Source organism: Castanea sativa, chromosome 11 (genome assembly GCF_040712315.1).
Source record: "Castanea sativa cultivar Marrone di Chiusa Pesio chromosome 11, ASM4071231v1".
NCBI lineage: Eukaryota > Viridiplantae > Streptophyta > Magnoliopsida > Fagales > Fagaceae > Castanea > Castanea sativa.
The window spans coordinates 43,316,314-43,334,536 of record NC_134023.1 but is presented as its reverse complement, the minus strand read 5'-3'; the positions used below and the strand labels follow the sequence as shown (position 1 = coordinate 43,334,536).

The 18,223-nt window shown below is 40.5% G+C and overlaps 1 non-coding gene across 1 annotated transcript; it reads right to left on the bottom strand.

Moving 5' to 3' along the window:
• Window positions 1-29: 29 nt before the first annotated feature.
• On the bottom strand, window positions 30-112 carry TRNAL-UAA (transfer RNA leucine (anticodon UAA)). Its single transcript has one exon. It is a non-coding gene; the product is annotated as a tRNA-Leu (tRNA).
• Between the last annotated feature and the right edge of the window lie 18,111 nt (window positions 113-18,223).

Below are 18,223 nucleotides of genomic sequence, written 5' to 3'. Positions count from 1 at the left end.
CCCAAAAAAAAAAAAACAAAAAAACAAAATGCTGGCTATGGGGTTCGAACCCATGCGCACTTATGTGCAGAAGATCTTAAGTCTTCCCCCTTAACCTCTCGGGCAAACCAGCTTCTCTGAACTCTAGTTGTACAGTTTATAATTTTAACATCAATCTAATGTGTTTCAACTTCCATTTACCTCTAGCAAAGCGCACAGTTTTTAATTATTCTTTTAATTTTTTTGTAAATATATTATTAAAATTGGCATAGTTTGCTGTTCTTTATTAAAAGAACCAAGATTTAATATGAACAAAAATTTTCAATATTTAATATTAAAAAATGTAAATAAAACAAAATCTAAAAAATAATTGTTTTTCTTTATACATCTTCATTCAATCACATGCAAAGAAGAACCTGTGTTTAAAAAAAAAATTAAAAAAACACTTGAAAATCATATGACTGATTCTACATTAAATTTTGTTTTAATTGCCCTTCCAGTGTACATAATTTAAGAATTTGTTAAATAATCATTTTTCATTTAGTTGTGAACCCTAACTTTGACAAGATTTATAAGCAAAAATGTCAAATTTTATACTTCGACTTCCTCATTATCTATCAATCCAAAAAGAAAATGTATATATTATGTCTATTATTTGTCCACTAATTTGCTAACAAAAATCTCTCTCTCTCTCTCTCTCTCTCTCTCTCTCTCTCTCTCTCTCCACACAAAAAAAAAAAGTTTGAAATTACTAGGCTTAAGTTGATCAACATTATGTTCTATAAAAATTTCCAATATTCTTCTTATGTGCCGCAAAGTTAACAAAAATAAATAAAACAAATCATACCCACAAAGTTTAGGTAGAGCTAGATAGTAGCAAAAACCCACCTCTCAAAAGTTCCAACTTTTAATTTTTGGTAAGCAAACAACCAAAATGTCAAACAAATAGTCATTTGAATTTTATTTTATTTTTAAAAAAATGAAGAAGAAGAAGAAGAAGAAGAAAGCCAAACACACAGTTGTTTTAATTTTAAAATTTGTAAGGGGGTCAAGTTTAGAAATGGTATTACAGGTATCTACCCTCTTACATAGAAGTGGATCCCACACAGCTTGTGAAACCCAATCCTATGTGAGAGGCAGTGTGGAACCCACTCTCATATGAGAGGATGAATATATATATATATATATATATATATATATATATATATATATATATATATATATATCTACACACACGTGTGTGTGTGTGTGATGTCCCATTTTGATTGATAGTGTGTGTTATATGGGTGTGTGATAAGTCTCACATCGGATATTTACTACGCAAATTTGAGCTTTATTAACAACTACAATGATCTTTAATTGTAACTAATCTTTATAAGGTATAGTGCAGATGAATGGACTCTAACAAAAATGTTAGAGATTTAAGTAAAGAAGATTGTGATTCTCCAATTTAAATGATTGTGTGTGTTGTGTAAATCGAGCATTTACTAGTATAGTGAAAATGAGGCTAACATTTTTCCTTAGGTCATTTTCATATGAATTTTTCCATGTTCCCTCTGATCTAAACATAGTTTCGTCCTTGTTTAATACTCAATTAAATATCAAGAAATGAACACACTATTATCTTGAATTTGCACATGCAAACCAATAAGACACAGTCATCGTGAATTTGCACACGCAAATATTTTTTTTCCCTTTCAAAAAACGTGCATTGAAATTTATAATGGATCATTTACTATTTCTTAACGTGTACTCTTTTAACACTCATTAATTCCCTAGTGGTGTTAGGTTACGAATAGGCAAACTGAAGGCAGGTACACTTGTTTAATAGCATTCTCATCAACCATTGTAAAAATTTTAGCATTTACAATTTCAAAACACTATTTTTACAATTTTAACACCTTATTTTATAATATACAAACCATCAAACATTCTATATTTTTTACAACTTCATTTAAATATTCTTTCTTTAATTTTTTTATTCATTTTTTAATTATTTCTCACTCTTCCTAAGAAAAGAAAGTGGGCCTCATCTAAATAAAAAAATAATATAAGTTTTACAATTTGTGAACAGTGCAGTCTCAAATTTGAGATTGCACTGTTCATCAATGCCATATATTATGGCATTTAAAACATTTTATGAAAGTGATTTTTTAGAGTTTGGTGTGTCAAATGTCAAATATTTGACATTTGACACGCTTGATGGGAATGTTCTAATGACTTAAACCTGATATTTGATTGAACGATTCATTTACGATTTCATCATTTTGTAAGCAAAACTTCTTGTGTGAATTGGTTGTCTAGTCTAACATTTTTTTTTAGAATGAGTGATGTAGAACAGACAGCATAGGCCTTTTTAGAACAGCAAGTCGGGGCAGCACCAAAAACTTATTTAAAATTTTATATATATCTACCCTTGAAAAAAAAATATTGGGAACACCTTGAATTTTTTTTTTTATACCAATAAAATTAAATTTTGGTCCATAATTTGAGCAACTTAACAATCTATTAGGGTCTTTCAAGCAAAAAAAATCATATGCTTTCGTATTCTTTTAAGCCTGTACTACAGCTTTACTTTTAGTTTTTGCTTTACCTAACACACTGTCATTGTACGACTACTTTTCCTCAAAAACATTATAATATATATTATACAACTAATTGGTCAAAGTCACGTAAATTTAGCTTTTTTCATTGTACAACTACTTTTCTTTTTTCTTTTTCCGATAATTTTGATTAGAAAAAAATTGTAGTTTTAGTTAATTAAGTGAATAAACATAAAAAAGTTACTTAATTTTTATACAACATCAATTAATTCATTATATATATATATATATATAATAAACTTTTTATTTTTATGATTATAATTAAACATGTGATTATCCATTCTAAGGAAATTTGATTAAATTTACACGAAAAGTGTCACTAAATATTATATTTTTACATTTTGCTATCATATTATTAGTAATAAACTTATTATTTTTTTATTTATATAATTTAAAATTTTATTAATTATATTATTTATGACATCACTGGTTCAACCATTGGTCGAATCTCGGTCTAATCAAAAAACCAATAAACAGTCCCTTTTTCGATTCTTTCACCATACTGGTCTATAAAACCATAGAAAAAAAAAAAACCCAAAAAAAAAAATTTTTGAATGAATATTTGGGAAAAAAATTATAATAAAACCACTAACAAAGCCCAAACCAAATGCCAATGGAAAAGCCCAGTACAAGATCAATCACATCTCAAACTAAGACTATCACTACTCCAACATCAACACGATTACGTTTTTTATTCAACAAAATTTTTTTTTTAAAATCCCCATTGCCTCAATGCCTCGCGGATTCACAATTCATTAAACAATTTAAACTAAAACTAAATCAAACCTAAAGGTTAAAAGGAAATAAAAAACTCACTTACTCTCCCCAGCTATCGTTGTCCATCCCTATTTAGCAACACTAACAACAACCACAACTGAACTCCATAAGTTTTATGTTGTAAAATTTTATGTATTTGCGTTTTTTTTATTTATTGTTTTTGGTGTTGTTGTCGTTGTCAATATATAAATTTTTCTTTTTATTAGATTGTATAATTTATGCTTCTTGAGGAACACCCTGGAAAACATTCCTAGAGTTGCCACTGACAACAAGGGCATTGAAAGTCAGACACAAGATCAAGGGGGATACTAGTAGAGGCCATCGGGGTGACAATGTTGGAATTGTACAAAATTTGGTAGGATAAAGGGAAACGATGTTTTGATCCAGACTTGTCTTGAGCGTCGCCTAAATTTAGGCAAATTTCTTCATTAAAACCCTGAAAACAGTGTTTTTGCTATTTATAGTAATATTTGTTTTTCCTTAATAACTTTTAGTTTTAAAGTCAGAATAAGGTCCTGTTTATTTTGAGACGTCTCTTAGAAACATTATTTTCAATTTTCACAATTATTTAAATTTTCTATTTTTGGCAAAAATTATTATTTTGCCACCTAATTACGTGATTAGTGCAAATTAGGGTTTCTGGGCATTTTCCTAGCCGCCCTAGAGTTTCTTTTACTATTTAAACATATTGTAGCCTCCAAGGCAGTTTAGTTTTCAAATTTATAAATATTAAAAAATAATAATAATAACAGACTTTGTCTATGTTTCTCTAGTGGATTCCAAAACCCTATCATTTTGTGGATTCAAGGGACTACTCGTGGATTCAAGGTTTTCATTCAGAAAAGTTAACATATTTAGTTTCATTTTCCATTCAGAAAGCAACATGTGTGTTTTCTTGCGGCTTCCTGCTTGCTCACTCCCAAGTGCAGGAGATCATACCAATATAATTTTCGGAGAACCGAGATCGAACCACAAGGAGCAGGGTAAATTCAAAGACAATATAATTAAACCACAATTTGGGTAAAGAACAAAAATACTTTTGCTTGATGATTGTTAGCAACAATAATAACAAAAACTTATTTAAATCAATAATGTAAATACCAGGGCATTGGGGTGTTTCCCTATATCGATATGAAATTCTTTGTGATCTAAGAAAATATAAATATTTCATATTGATTGTTCTTAAACAAATAAAAACCTATGATTCAGTTAAACTAAGACTATTCAAGAACGCATGATAACCTAGATTAATAATGCAATTAAAATAGTTTTCAAAAAAACCCATTCACTTTAAAACCTAATTTCTATTTGAAACTATTAAAAATTCATTTAAATAATAAGAAAAACATGATTGAACTTATTGAAACTATAGAAGAACTGATACATCAAAAGAAATCTAATTAAAAAATCAAATATCTCATTGTCTAAAATCATTGAAAGAATCACATTAAAGATTCATACTGTATAAAAGAAACATAACCTTGAGCCTTAGCAAAGAGTTTAGGCTGTCATTAGAGAAAAGAAAATACAAGTTTTTTCTTTGCCAAATTCATTCTCCACAGCCTCCATTCAAAACCCTAACGTAGAAGTGTACAAAGAAAATAAATCTTTTACTATTTAATTTTCGTCCAAATTTTCAGCAACTACCTGTGAGTTAATTTTGGCCTTCAAAAATTGTGAATTTCAAAAAACTCAAAACTAGAAAGTTGTAGATATTTAAGTCACAGTTCCAGCCCATCTAGCCTTAAGTCAATTGGATTTTTGAGGAGAGAGATACACCCAAAATATTGATTAGTGATCGAATCTTTCCTTTTCAGATTCTGCCTCTTTGATTTATTTCCTTTTTTGAAGCTTCCAAACATGGTAAACGACCCAAGCACTCTAATTGCATCTCCTTAGACATTTAAGCATGGTCCTTTAGCTCCTCTGTAATTCTAGTTTGGCCTCCATTCTCTCACGAACTCTTGTAAACTCATTTTTTTACATGATATTCTGAAAGTAAAAAATTACACACAATGAAGGACATCTAATTCAATAAATTATGTAAAGATAAATAATAGGGACTAATGCAAATCATGACTTAATTATAAAAATTAAGCATAGTAATAAGGAGATAACTCCCACATAAATATATAACAAGTATACATTTTAAGGCGTTACCACTTTCACGACATCAAGAAGCTATAATCTTTATTAAGCAGTAGCCAAACCAGCTTGGATTACAACATAAAGGTGTAGTGGGACATCTTCCATCCACACTTGAAAACCTGTAACATGAATAGTATGTCTAGCAAGGTTATGAAATACAGAGTTTCCCTCTCAATGAACATGAGAAAATCTAAGACAGTAGAAAGACTCTGCAAAAACTTTAACATCCTATATTAAGAGACCAAAAGAGGCATCAGATGGAGAACCCTCTTTCAAAGAATTTGTAAGTGCACAATCGCACCTGGACCCAAATACAATATTATGGGCTCAGGCCCAATAAGCCTTAAACAATGAAATTTGTAGAGTGTGGGCTTGAAATCTACTTTAGAGGTACTGAGAACTTAACAACAGGCTATGGTGTAAAGATAATTGTAAATAGAAGATGATAATGACAAATGGACCTCCTCGGACGTAAGCCGAGGACCACTTCTGTATTATTCCTCTTTCTTTCTTAAAGGTTACAATTCTTAATTTCTTTCTTAAAGGTTACAATTCTTAATTTCTTTCTTGATTACTGACTGATCCCCCTTTTCTTTGACCTTCACCCCCTTTAAATACTTCTTCCCTTGATGCTTTATCCACGTGTTGCCCCCATTTCCTCCTCCCTAGATATTTCTTCTCTTAATGCTTTGAATAGTAACCAGAAGTTTTGGTTCTACTGTTCAGGCGTCACTTCCCCATCAATGCGGCCAGGGAGGTAGGTGCAGAGCCTTTAATGCGGAGGTGACAGCCTTTGCCCTAGATATTTTCTTTAACACTGGTGCATCTAGAAGGTTCAAGGTGTCCCCCTTTAACCATTAGTCTTTCCAGAGTTGTGCCTTGACCTTCATAATGAAGTCTTGAGTTCTCTGAGATCTGTCCGAGGAGAAGCTCGCCCTCGGCTGTACCCTCGGATCCTCGGCGTATGGGCCAATTCGTATAGTTTAATTCTGGAGCGGGTCGGCCCTCCATGCTACAGTCCAAAGGCCCATATGCCCATTTGGGTCCTTTTACTCCCCACAATAGCCCCTCAAAACTCTATTTTTCATCATCCGAGGAGAAAAATAGGGTTTTGATCCAACGAAAACTTTCCCCACACGTTCTGTAAATAACTACACGTGTGAAGACCGTTTCGCGTTCCAGAGGATGCCACTTGGCGGTTTTATTTTCAAAAACGCGCGCATTTATTACCGTAAGTTATACCTTGTCCCCCACGTTCAACGATGAGATGAGCATCCAACGGTCCTTGTTACTCCATCAAAATTTGGGCGGGACAAATATAATTTCGAGGCCGCTTCCCGCACGTCGTGACGCTTCGGAAACCTGCGCCTTCATTTATTTCTCTAGAGGCTAATCCCATCAAAACATCAGCAATCACCTTTTGTCCGTAGAAATCTGTGGAAATTTGCACAACTTGAAATTTGTAAGTTCTCATTTCTTTTCTCTTAACCCTTTCTCCTCGGACACTGTCCTCGGCTCCCCTCATAACAGTTCTCCCTCTTAGAACTTAGTTTTTCGTTCCTTTCTGATGAGAAAGTTTAAATGTCTAGTTGATACCGCCGCTGGGATGGAAGGCTTTAGAGCCAAGTATCGTATTCCCAGCGGCGTAGGTTTAGAATACTGCCCGGCGGAAGCCATGGCCGGTTCTAGGAAGGCTGGAGAGGTTATCATCCCAATGGTAGCCTTCGTAGAAGGTGGGATGACCCTCCCAATGAAGCCTGTAACAAGGGAGTACCTCCGCAACCACCGGTTGTGTCCCAATCAGTGCGCCCCAAACGTTTTTAGAGTTTTAGGTAGCGTTGACGCTCTAAACGAGCAAATGGGTCTGAACCTCACCTGGCATGATGTCGTCTTTATGTACGAATGCCACAAACTCACTGGAGTAGGTTACTACATCAAATCCCGCTCTAGTGTAGTTAGGTCGATCTCCTGTTTGCCCAAATCCAATAAAGGCATGAAGGATGACTACCTCATCGTCTCTGGCAACTGGCACGACGGCCCCCACTGCCCAGTTGAGTGGGGAGATCCAGGTGCGACACCTTTAGGATTTAACTTCCCATCCCATAACTCCCTAAATCATCTAGGAATGTGCATTCGCATTTACTTGAGCGTTTACCTTTAATTTATTATATGTTCTACGCATCTGACCGTGTTTGTTTATCTGGATGTTTTTCTCTGTAGATAAGCAAAACGTACGCCCACGCTTGAGCCACTGCAACGTTGCAGATTTGAATAGAGTGCTACGTTCCGAGGTGTTCGTCAGCATAGACTTACAACTTAGGGCGGCCCACTTGATTCTGGGATACGATCTCGTCTCCTCGGACTTCCAGGAGATCGAGAACGCAATAATCACGGGTGACCGAAGGCGTAGGAGAATCAACGTAGCCAGACCTCACTTTTTGGCCAATCACGACATCCCTAACGCCCCTCACACCGTATTGTACACACAGCCCATCGCGGCCATCCCACTCGCCGTGCACTCTCAGCCAATTGCTGTCCCAGAGGAGCGAGTGTCTTCTTCGAACACATTGGACGAGGAGATAGACCAGTTTCGGCTCGAGGACTCCCCACGACCTCGCGGAAACCCGTTTGTTATCCTTTCTGACGAGGAAGAAGAAGAAGCTGAGGCCTCTAGGATCGCAGGTCTAGTGATAGCGCGTCCAGACGACAGTTCCATTGAAGAAGAGATGGACAAGCTAAAGGACCTTATGACCGATAGAGGCGCCTGAGTGGCAAAGAAAGGAGCAAGAAGGTCCCAAGCTCCCCCTGCCTTGCCACCACCCCCTCCTCCAGCCGAGCCAAAACCTCCCACTGACGATTTTAAGAAGAAAAGAAAAGTGGATGCCGAGGGGGCTGGCGGTGAGAAGCCAAAGAAGTTGAAATAGCAGCCACCGCCGGCCCAGCAGCAGAAGCTGGATAAGGGCAAAGGGCGCGCCCGCTCAGTTGAAAGCGGGGAGATCAGGGATGTGGCCGAGGTGCACCGAGCACCAGCCTCCTGGTCTCTTGACTTGAGGCTGGACGGCGCCCTAATTCCCTGCCACTCCAGCATTAGGGCAATCCAACAAGGCCACACCCACCACCTAGCCGAGGTGTTGGAGCGTCCTCTTCTGCTGCCCAAGGATATGGAATCCTTGGAAAAGATGGGCCAGCCACAGCTATTCCTTTCGTTAAAAAGGGGTTTAGCTTTGGTAAGTTCCATCTTACACTTATATTCTATATTTATTTGTAAACACTTCACTACATTTAACCTCCTAATATTTTTGCAGTCCATCCAAGAGGTTTTCGCGGCCGAGAAGTTCGTGGAGGATTCTCGGAAGCGCGCTGGGATGGAGCAAGAGCTAAGACAAGAGGCAGAAAGGTCCCTAGACCAGGCCCTAGCAGAGAACGGGAGGATCACGTCACAGCTGGCCGACTTGAAAAGAGAAAGAGATGGTGACAAGGCCAGCTTGAAGACGATGGAGAGCCAGGTGGAGGGGCAGCGTAAGCTTCTCCGCCAAAAGGATGACGAGCTTGCCCAAGTCCAACAGGCACGCTCTGACTTGGAAAAGGAGCCTACGCGGGCGAAGGAGGAAGCTCGCGCCCACAAGCACACCTTGGAGGCCGCGAAGAAGGCCAGTTATCAGGAGGGGGTGACTAGAACGCAAGAAGAGCTGACAGAGGCTTTTGCGGCCTTGTGCCGAGAGTACTGTTAGCAGGTCTGGGGAGAGGCCATGAATGCAGCAGGGGTTCCTCAAGCTTCTGAGCTGAGAAAGCCCGAGAACATTTGGCTTCCCCTAGACATACAGGAAATTGAAGACCCTCCTGTTGCTGCCTCTCCTGCCCTTCCTCCTGTGGTGCAAGAGCTTGTTCCTGCTCCTACAGAACCTGAAGGTTCCCATAAAGAGAAGGACGAGTGCGGTGGTGCCGAGAAGGAGCAGATCCAAAGCGTGGAGCCCCCCATTCCTTCAACAGACAAAGGGAAACAAGCCTTGTCCACCTTTGAGCTGGAATTGAAGAGTATTGAGGCTGGCAGCAGCTCCCTTCAAGACCCCCCTTCCCTAGTTTAGGGCCTAGTATAGGAACTTTCTGTACTCCCCTTCTTTGTATATAATTAATGAAGAACATTTTTATTCGGCTTTCGTTAATGTTGTCTTTGTTTTACTTTATTCTTTTTGTGCTTGCCATGAAAGTTTTCACTAACAAAGAGTTAAAGGGAAACAGAATAAATAAGTATAACTCCACCATGCAAACCACTATGACTTAATTTAGATATTAAATAATGTCACAATTAGACAACTCACATGACAGTTAAACCTTTGTAATCTGACATGTTGCTTTCAGTAGGATGTAAGGTCCGAAGACCATTCCTTACAAAAATTTGTTTAACACTTAAAAATGAAGGATTTGAGATCCAAATTAATAAATGGTGAGATAATGATTTCCATAAAACGTGTGATAAGAACAAAAATAGTGACAAGATATTAAGAACAGTGACAAGGTTTGTGGTCCGAGGACTACACTTAACCAAGTTTCTGTTTGACTCTTAAGGATGATAACTTCAAATGTTAATTTTCCCAAAGTAGGAGGTCCGAGGACTCGGCATCTGTTTAACAAATGATAAGATATCAATTTCCACAAGGTTTGTGGTCCGAGGACTACACTTAACCAAGTTTCTGTTTGATTCTTAAAAATGATAACTTCAAATGTTAATTTTCCCAAAGTAGGAGGTCCGAGGACCCGGCATAACTAAGGTTCTGTTTAACAAATGATAAGATATCAATTTCCACAAGGTTTGTGGTCCGAGGACTACACTTAACCAAGTTTCTGTTTGATTCTTAAAAATAGTAACTTCAAGTGTTAATTTCCCCAAAGTAGGAGGTCCGAGGACCCGGCATAACTAAGGTTCTGTTTAACAAATTATAAGATATCAATTTTCAGAAGGTTTGTGGTCCGAGGACTACACTTAACCAAGTTTCTATTTGATTCTTAAGAATAGTAACTTCAAGTGTTAATTTTCCCAAAGTAGGAGGTCCGAGGACCCGACATAACTAAAGTTCTATTTAACAAATGATAAGATATCAATTTCCACAAGGTTTGTGGTCCAAGGACTACACTTAACCAAGTTTCTGTTTGATTCTTGAAAATAGTAACTTCAAGTGTTAATTTCCCCCAAGTAGGAGGTCCGAGGACCCGGCATAACTAAGGTTCTGTTTAACAAATGATAAGATATCAATTTCCACAAGGTTTGTGGTCCGAGGACTACACTTAACCAAGTTTCTGTTTGATTCTTGAAAATAGTAACTTCAAGCGTCAGAGGTACTTATAACTTTGAAATGTTAACTGACAAAAACACATTTTATTAATAATAATACCTTCTAAGATTATTTACATTCCATGGGCGTGGTACAATTCTTTCATCTAGGTCTGCTAGTCGATACGACCCTATGCCTGCTACTGAAACAATGCGATAGGGGCCTTCCCAGTTTGGTCCTAGCTTACCCCAAGCTGGGTTCCTAGAAGTGCCCACAACTTTTCTTAGTACAAGATCACCAGGCGCAAGCGGCCTTAGCTTCACGTGAGCATCATATCCCCGTTTTAGCTTTTGTTGGTAATAAGCCATTTGGACCATAGCTGCCTCGCGTCGTTCCTCAATTAAATCAAGACCTTTCTCCAAGAGTCCCTCGTTATTCTCCGGGCTAAAAGAACTCGTCTTGAGAATGGGAAAACCAGATTCTAGAGGTATCACTGCCTCGGCTCTATAAGTCATAGAGAACGGCGTTTCTCCCGTGGACCTGCGCGGTGTGGTCCGATACGTCCACAGAACATGTGGGAGCTCTTCTACCCATCTGCCTTTCGCATCGTCCAACCTTTTCCTGAGCCCACTGAATATGACCTTGTTAACGGCCTCGGCTTGCCCATTTCCCTGAGGATAAGCTGGGGTGGAGTATCTATTTATGATGCCCATATCACCACAATACTTCCTAAAAGCCTTGCTGTCGAATTAGACGTCATTGTCTGAGATAAGTGTGTGTGGAATACCGAATCTAGTGACGATATTTTTCCAGATGAATTTCTTGGAATCAACGTCCCTGATATTTGCCAAGGGCTCGGCCTCAACCCATTTAGTGAAATAGTCTGTCCCCACAAGAAGCCATCTTTTATTTCCTACAGCCCTCGAAAACGGCCCCACTATGTCCAATCCCCACTGTGCAAAAGGCCAAGGACTGGAGAGAGGGTTTAGAGCCCCTCCAGGTTGATGAATATTAGGGGCGAACTCTGGCATTGATCACATTTTCAAGCATAATCCTGAGCCTCTCTCTGCATATTGGGCCACCAATAACCTTGAGTCAGGGCCCTATGGGCTAAGGACCTTCCCCCAGTGTGGCTTCCACAAATCCCTTCATGCAGTTCCTCCAGAAGTGCTTCCGTTGATTCAGGGTGCACACACAACAAGTACGGTCCTGAGAAGGATCGTTTGTACAGTTTCTGGTCCTCAGAAAACCAAAAACGTGGCGCCTTTCGACGTATCTTATCTGCTTTAGACTTGTCTTCAGGAAGGATATCATTCCTAAGAAAAGATATGACCAGGTCAATCCAACTAGGTCCAGGCCTTATTAGATGGATGCGGGCTGCCTTGGCGGGGGTAAGAGTTGGCTCTAGCAAATCCTCCACAAGGATAATCCTGGGCAAACCCTGAGCCAAGGACATTGCTAACGTAGCCAAAGAATCAGCATGGGTGTTTCCACTTCTAGAGATGTGAGCTAAGACGAAGGAATCAAATTCTGCTTGCTGACGCTTGACCCGGGCCAAGTATTCCTGCATTCTTGGGTCTCTAGCCTCTATGGTCCCCGTGACCTGGCCGACCACTAACTGAGAGTCCGAGAAAGCATGGACTTCCTTTCCACCCATCTTATGTAACATGTTCATGCCCACCAAGACTGCTTCATACTCGGCTTCATTATTAGTAGCCGAGAATGACAGCCTTAGAGATTTTTCGAAGATAATTCCCTCAGGGGATATCAGAACAAGTCCGACACCAGACCCTCTCTGATTAGCTGCCCCATCCACATACAATTTCCAAGTCGAAGGCACTGCGGCTGTGATCACACCAACTGATTTTCCATCCATGTGTGCTTCTTTTAGAGTTTCTTCTAGCAATGGTTCAGTAAACTCTGCCACCAAGTCAGCGAGGACCTGGCCCTTCACCGAGGTGCGAGGCTTGTATTTAACGTCAAAAGCTCCTAAAATGGTTCCCCACTTTGCCACCCTACCAGAGTAATCAGCGCTGCGTAACACCGCCTTGAGAGGCAATTGGGTCAGAACCACTACAGTGTGAGACTGGAAATAATGAGGAAGCTTGCGCGTGGCGTGAACTATGGCCAGAAGCGCTTTCTCCAAGAGCAGATAGCGCATCTCGGCCTCATTCAAAGACTTACTAACGTAGTAGACCGGTCTTTGCACCCCGCTTTCATTCCTTATAAGGACCAGGCTGACCGCGTAGACAGCCACTGCCAGATAAGCAAACAAGACCTCGTCCGCCTCGGGGCAAGACAAGATGGGTGGCCGAGAAAGATATTGGTTAAGCTGCTGGAAAGCTAACACGCAGTCCTCGGTCCATTGAAACCCTTTCCATTTATTCAACAATTGGAAGAAAGGACGGCATCGGTCAGCTAACCGAGAGATAAACCTATTCAATGCAGCAATCATTTCGGTCAATTTCTGGATCTCTTTTGGGTTCTGAGGCGGCTGCAAATCCTGAATAGCCTTGACTTGCGCTGGGTTCACCTCTATGCCTCTGTGAGTAATCATATATCCCAAGAACTTTCCAGACCCCACGCCAAAAGAGCACTTTGAGGCGTTAAGGCGCAGCTTATACTTTCTTAACATCTGGAAGGTGTCGGCCAGATCTTTCAATAGTCTTCCCCAGTTGCTGTTCGAACATCCTGGTCATCATTCTTTGGTAAGTAGCCCCAGCATTTTTCAACCCAAATGGCATAACCTTATAGTGGTAGTTCCCCGTTGGAGTAATGAAAGCAGTCTTATCTTAATCCTCCAACGCCAAGGGAATCTGATGGTAATCCTGGAAGGCGTCCAAAAAACTCATCCGAGGATGTCCGACAGTGGCATCCACCAGTTGATCAATACGCGGCATTGGGAACGAATCCTTGGGGCAGGCCTTGTTCAAATCTCTGAAGTCCACACATACTCTCCACGTTCCGTTCTTCTTTTTAACCACAACAGTATGCGCTAACCATTCGGGGTAAAAAACTTCTTTAATAGCCCCAGCCCTCTTGAGTTTGAACACCTCTTGCTTCACGGCCTCGGAATGTTCTTTGGAAGAACGCCGAGGTGGCTGCCTTCTCGGCACAATGGCAGGATTGACGTTTAAATGATAACAAATGAAGCTCGGATCTACGCCTGGAGCCTCATAAGGGTCCCACGCAAAAACATTTATATTGTTCTTCAGAAATTCCAACAACTCCATCTTCTCTTGGTGTGGCAAACGTATGCCAACTTGAAAGAACCTCTCTGGGTCATCTGCTATTACAAACTTCTCTAACTCCTCACAAACAGCCTCATCTCCTGTTATCGCTCCAGGTACATTCGGAGCTGTTAATTGCTATGACTCTTGGATGGGCAAAGCTGATAACTCAGCTTCTGATTGACGAAGCACTGCGGCCGATATGCATTGCCTGGCCACTGATTGGCTGCCGAGGATTTCCTCAACATACTCCCCCGAGGGGAACTTAACCTTAACGTGCAAGGTAGAGGAGACAGCTCCCAGAGCGTGCAGCCATGGCCTGGCGAGGATGGCTGTATATGGGGAGTACGCGTCGATCACAATGAAATCCACCTCAACCGTCTCTGAGCCAGATTGGATGGGCAAACGAATTTGTCCCTTCGGCACAACGGCCCTTCCTTCAAAGCTTATGAGTGGCGAGTCATAAGGAGTAAGATCTTCCAACGTCAGCCTTAGCCCCTTAAATAAATCAGGGTACATGATATCTGCACCGCTGCCCTGATCAATCATCACTCTCTTCACATCATAACTCCCTATCCTAAGAGTGACCACAAGAGCATCGTCATGAGGTTGAATGGTACCAACCTTGTCTTCCTCCGAAAATTCCAAGACGGGTAAGGTCACTTTCAACCTCTTCGGCCTGCAGCCTGGTTCCTCGGCCTGAGGATGTGAAACTGCCATCACTCTGGTAGGACCCGAGCCGGTCCTGCCAAGTGCAGCAAAAATAACATTGATTGTTCCTAACGCCGGCCGAGATGAACCGTTCCTCTAATTATTTGAGCCAGATTGACTGCCCTGTCCACCAGGTTGACACAAGTGCTGTTTCAATTTTCCTTCACTGACAAGCTGCTCCAAGTGGTTCCAAAGGGTCCGACAATTCTCGGTAGTGTGGCCCACATCCTGATGGTACTGACAAAAGAGGTTCTGATTCCTCATCGCAGGGTCTCCTGCCATTTTACCCTGCCATTTTAAGAAGGGCTCCTTACGAACTTTCTCCAGCAACTGATGTACTGGTTCTCGGAACACAGTGTTCATGGACTGAGGCGCTGCCGAGCCGGACTGCCCAGCGTAATCTCTCCTCGGCTTGTTATTGTGGTACTTGTCCGACCTGAAATCCCTTCTCTCCTGCGGGATAACCTTCTCCTTACCCTTTCCTTGTTGTTGGTCTTCCTCCACTCTCTTGTACTCGTCAATACGGTCCATGAGGTGACGTACGCTACAGACGGGCCTTTTAGTCAAAGACTTTCTCAGGTCGTGATTAGTAGGAAGACCTACCTTAAAGGTATTAAGCGCCACCCCATCAAAATCGCCATCTATTTCATTAAACGTCTCCCAGTAACGGTCGGAGTATGCTTTCAACGTCTCCCCTTCCCTCATGGTCATGGATAACAGCGAGTCCAATGGCCGAGGTACTCTGCTACACGTAATGAACCGCGAAGCGAATGCTCTAGTAAGCTCCCCAAACGAACCTATAGACCCCGATTTAAGGCCGTTAAACCACCTCATAGCAACAGGTCCCAAGCTAAAGGGGAAAACTTTACACATCAGGGTCTCGTTGTGAGAGTGCACCGCCATCCTCTGGTTAAAGTGACTCACGTGCTCCACCGGATCAGTCCGGCCATTGTAGATGGTGAAGGTAGGCTGGGTGAATCTCCTGGGAAGCTTCCCTTTCTCAATCCTCCGTGAAAACGGAGATTTGGAGAGTTGGTGCAACGCTCGACTCATAGCATCGTTCCCTAAGCCCCTTGAAGGAAGCTTCTTGCGTCTGCGAGCTGGCTGGCCGTCCTCCTCACCAGAGGACATTGCACTAGGGGGTGAGCATGACCTTGAGCTGTAGCTACCTCCCCATACCTCCTCTGAGGAAGGATTAGATGAGGACGGCGAAGACCTGCGTCTGGCGCGGCGTAACTTTCTCTTCAAACGATTAATCTCCTTCTGCATGGCTTTAGCACCATCCTCATGGGTAGTGCTACCCCCACCATGAGTATGGCTAGCACCAGGGTATTCTGTATGGACACTTCCCTCACGATCCCTTCGACGCTCAAGACGCTCGAAAAGATCCTCCGGTTGTGATCCTTGTGACTCTGCATGGTGAGAACCCAGGCCTGCCATGGTATCCCAACTCCTTCTAGACTAGATTCCCACAGACGGCGCCAATTGTAAGTGCACAATCACACCTGGACCCAAATACAATATTATGGGCTCAGGCCCAATGAGCCTTAAACAATGAAATTTGTAGAGTGTGGGCTTGAAATCTACTTTAGAGGTACTGAGAACTTAACAACAGGCTATGGTGTAAAGATAATTGTAAATAGAAGATGATAATGACAAATGGACCTCCTCGGACCTAAGCCGAGGACCACTTCTGTATTATTTCTCTTTCTTTCTTAAAGGTTACAATTCTTAATTTCTTTCTTGATTACTGACTGATCCCCCTTTTTCTTTGACCTTCACCCCCTTTAAATACTTCTTCCCTTGATGCTTTATCCACGTGTTTCCCCCATTTCCTCCTCCCTAGATATTTCTTCTCTTAATGCTTTGAATAGTAACCAGAAGTTTTGGTTCTACTGTTCATGGGTCACTTCCCCATCAATGCGGCCAGGGAGGTAGGTGCAGAGCCTTTAATGCGGAGGTGGCAGCCTTTGCCCTAGATATTTTCTTTAACACTGGTGCATCTAGAAGGTTCAGGGTGTCCCCCTTTAACCATTAGTCTTTCCAGAGTTGTGCCTTGACCTTCATAATGAAGTCTTGAGTTCTCTGGGATCTGTCCGAGGAGAAGCTCGCCCTCGGCTGTACCCTCGGATCCTCGGCGTATAATTTAATTCTGGAGCAGGTCGGCCCTCCATGCTACAGTCCAAAGGCCCATATGCCTATTTGGGTCCTTCTACTCCCCACAGAATTAATAACCAATTCGAAGTCCCCAGGGACGGACCCACTAAGGGGCTAAGGGGGGCCATGCCCCCCCGCCCCCATCCCCCATTTTTTGAAAAAATTAAATAGTATATAGGATGAAAAAAAAAAATCCCTAATTCACCAATATCATAATTCAATAATTCATAACGAAAAAAATCTCATAGAAAAAAAAAATTCCCTTACGGGGTTCACAACAATTTATATGACTTTTTAAATTGATTTATAAACTATGGGAAAATGAATTACAATATTTATATTTTTTTCAAAAGAGAAAATGCCAAAATTCTTTTAGAAGCCAATATTGATAACTTAGCATTGCCAACTCTTAATATTGATATCCCAATTTTTTAAAATCCTCAAACAAAGTTTTGAAAAACCTCATTAGTGTGATTTTCAGTTGCATCCAAAAGTATGTGATAATCATATTGATGAGTTAGTCAACATGATAAAATCAACATATTAATTTCATTTACCCAAAATCTGGAGATCTGAAGTCCTCTTCTTCTTTTTTTCTTCTTCGAAAAAGGTCAGAATATCATGTTGTAACTTTCAACTTTTTTGGTTCATATCATATCCTTCTTGACTTAAATATTTTGGTGATAAAGTGCAATTTTTCGTCTACTATGAATTTTTTTGGTTCATGCTTTGGCCCCCTTTAGGTTCAAATCCTGGTTTCGTCCCTGAGAGTCCCCTTCTAGAATAGTTGAATCAATGCCTAGCTCACAAGCAAAATCTAAAGCTCTCACTGCTACCATGGCTTCAACTTCGACAGCAAAGTGAGGGAGAGCAATATTTTGAGAGAGTGAAGCAATAACCAAACCCCCATGGCCTTTGATTACCACCACAATCCTGGCCCTATCTTTATTTTTAAAATCTGCTCCATCAAAGTTTATTTTCAAGCTATTCGCCGAAGGCAAATTCCATTGATCTCTCGGTTTAAGATAAATCTATGTATTTCTAGTGCAATTGATGTTTAACCCTTTACTTGGTTCAAGAATGTGGATATCCTCTTAGTAAGAGTGTTCAGAGAAAAAGTGAATTTTTGAATGGAGGAAGAATAGAGGGAAGTAAAATAAAGTTAGTCGGAAACTAAATTGGGTGGAAATTCAATATAGAAAATTGGGGATGAGAGATATTTTATACAATTATGGATAATATTAATTCTTTTTTAGTAAATGGAGAAGATTAATTAAGGAGAAGATTATTCACATTCTTTAATAATCGTTTGGCAGCACATGAAAAACGGTAACAATTTGCTCCATAT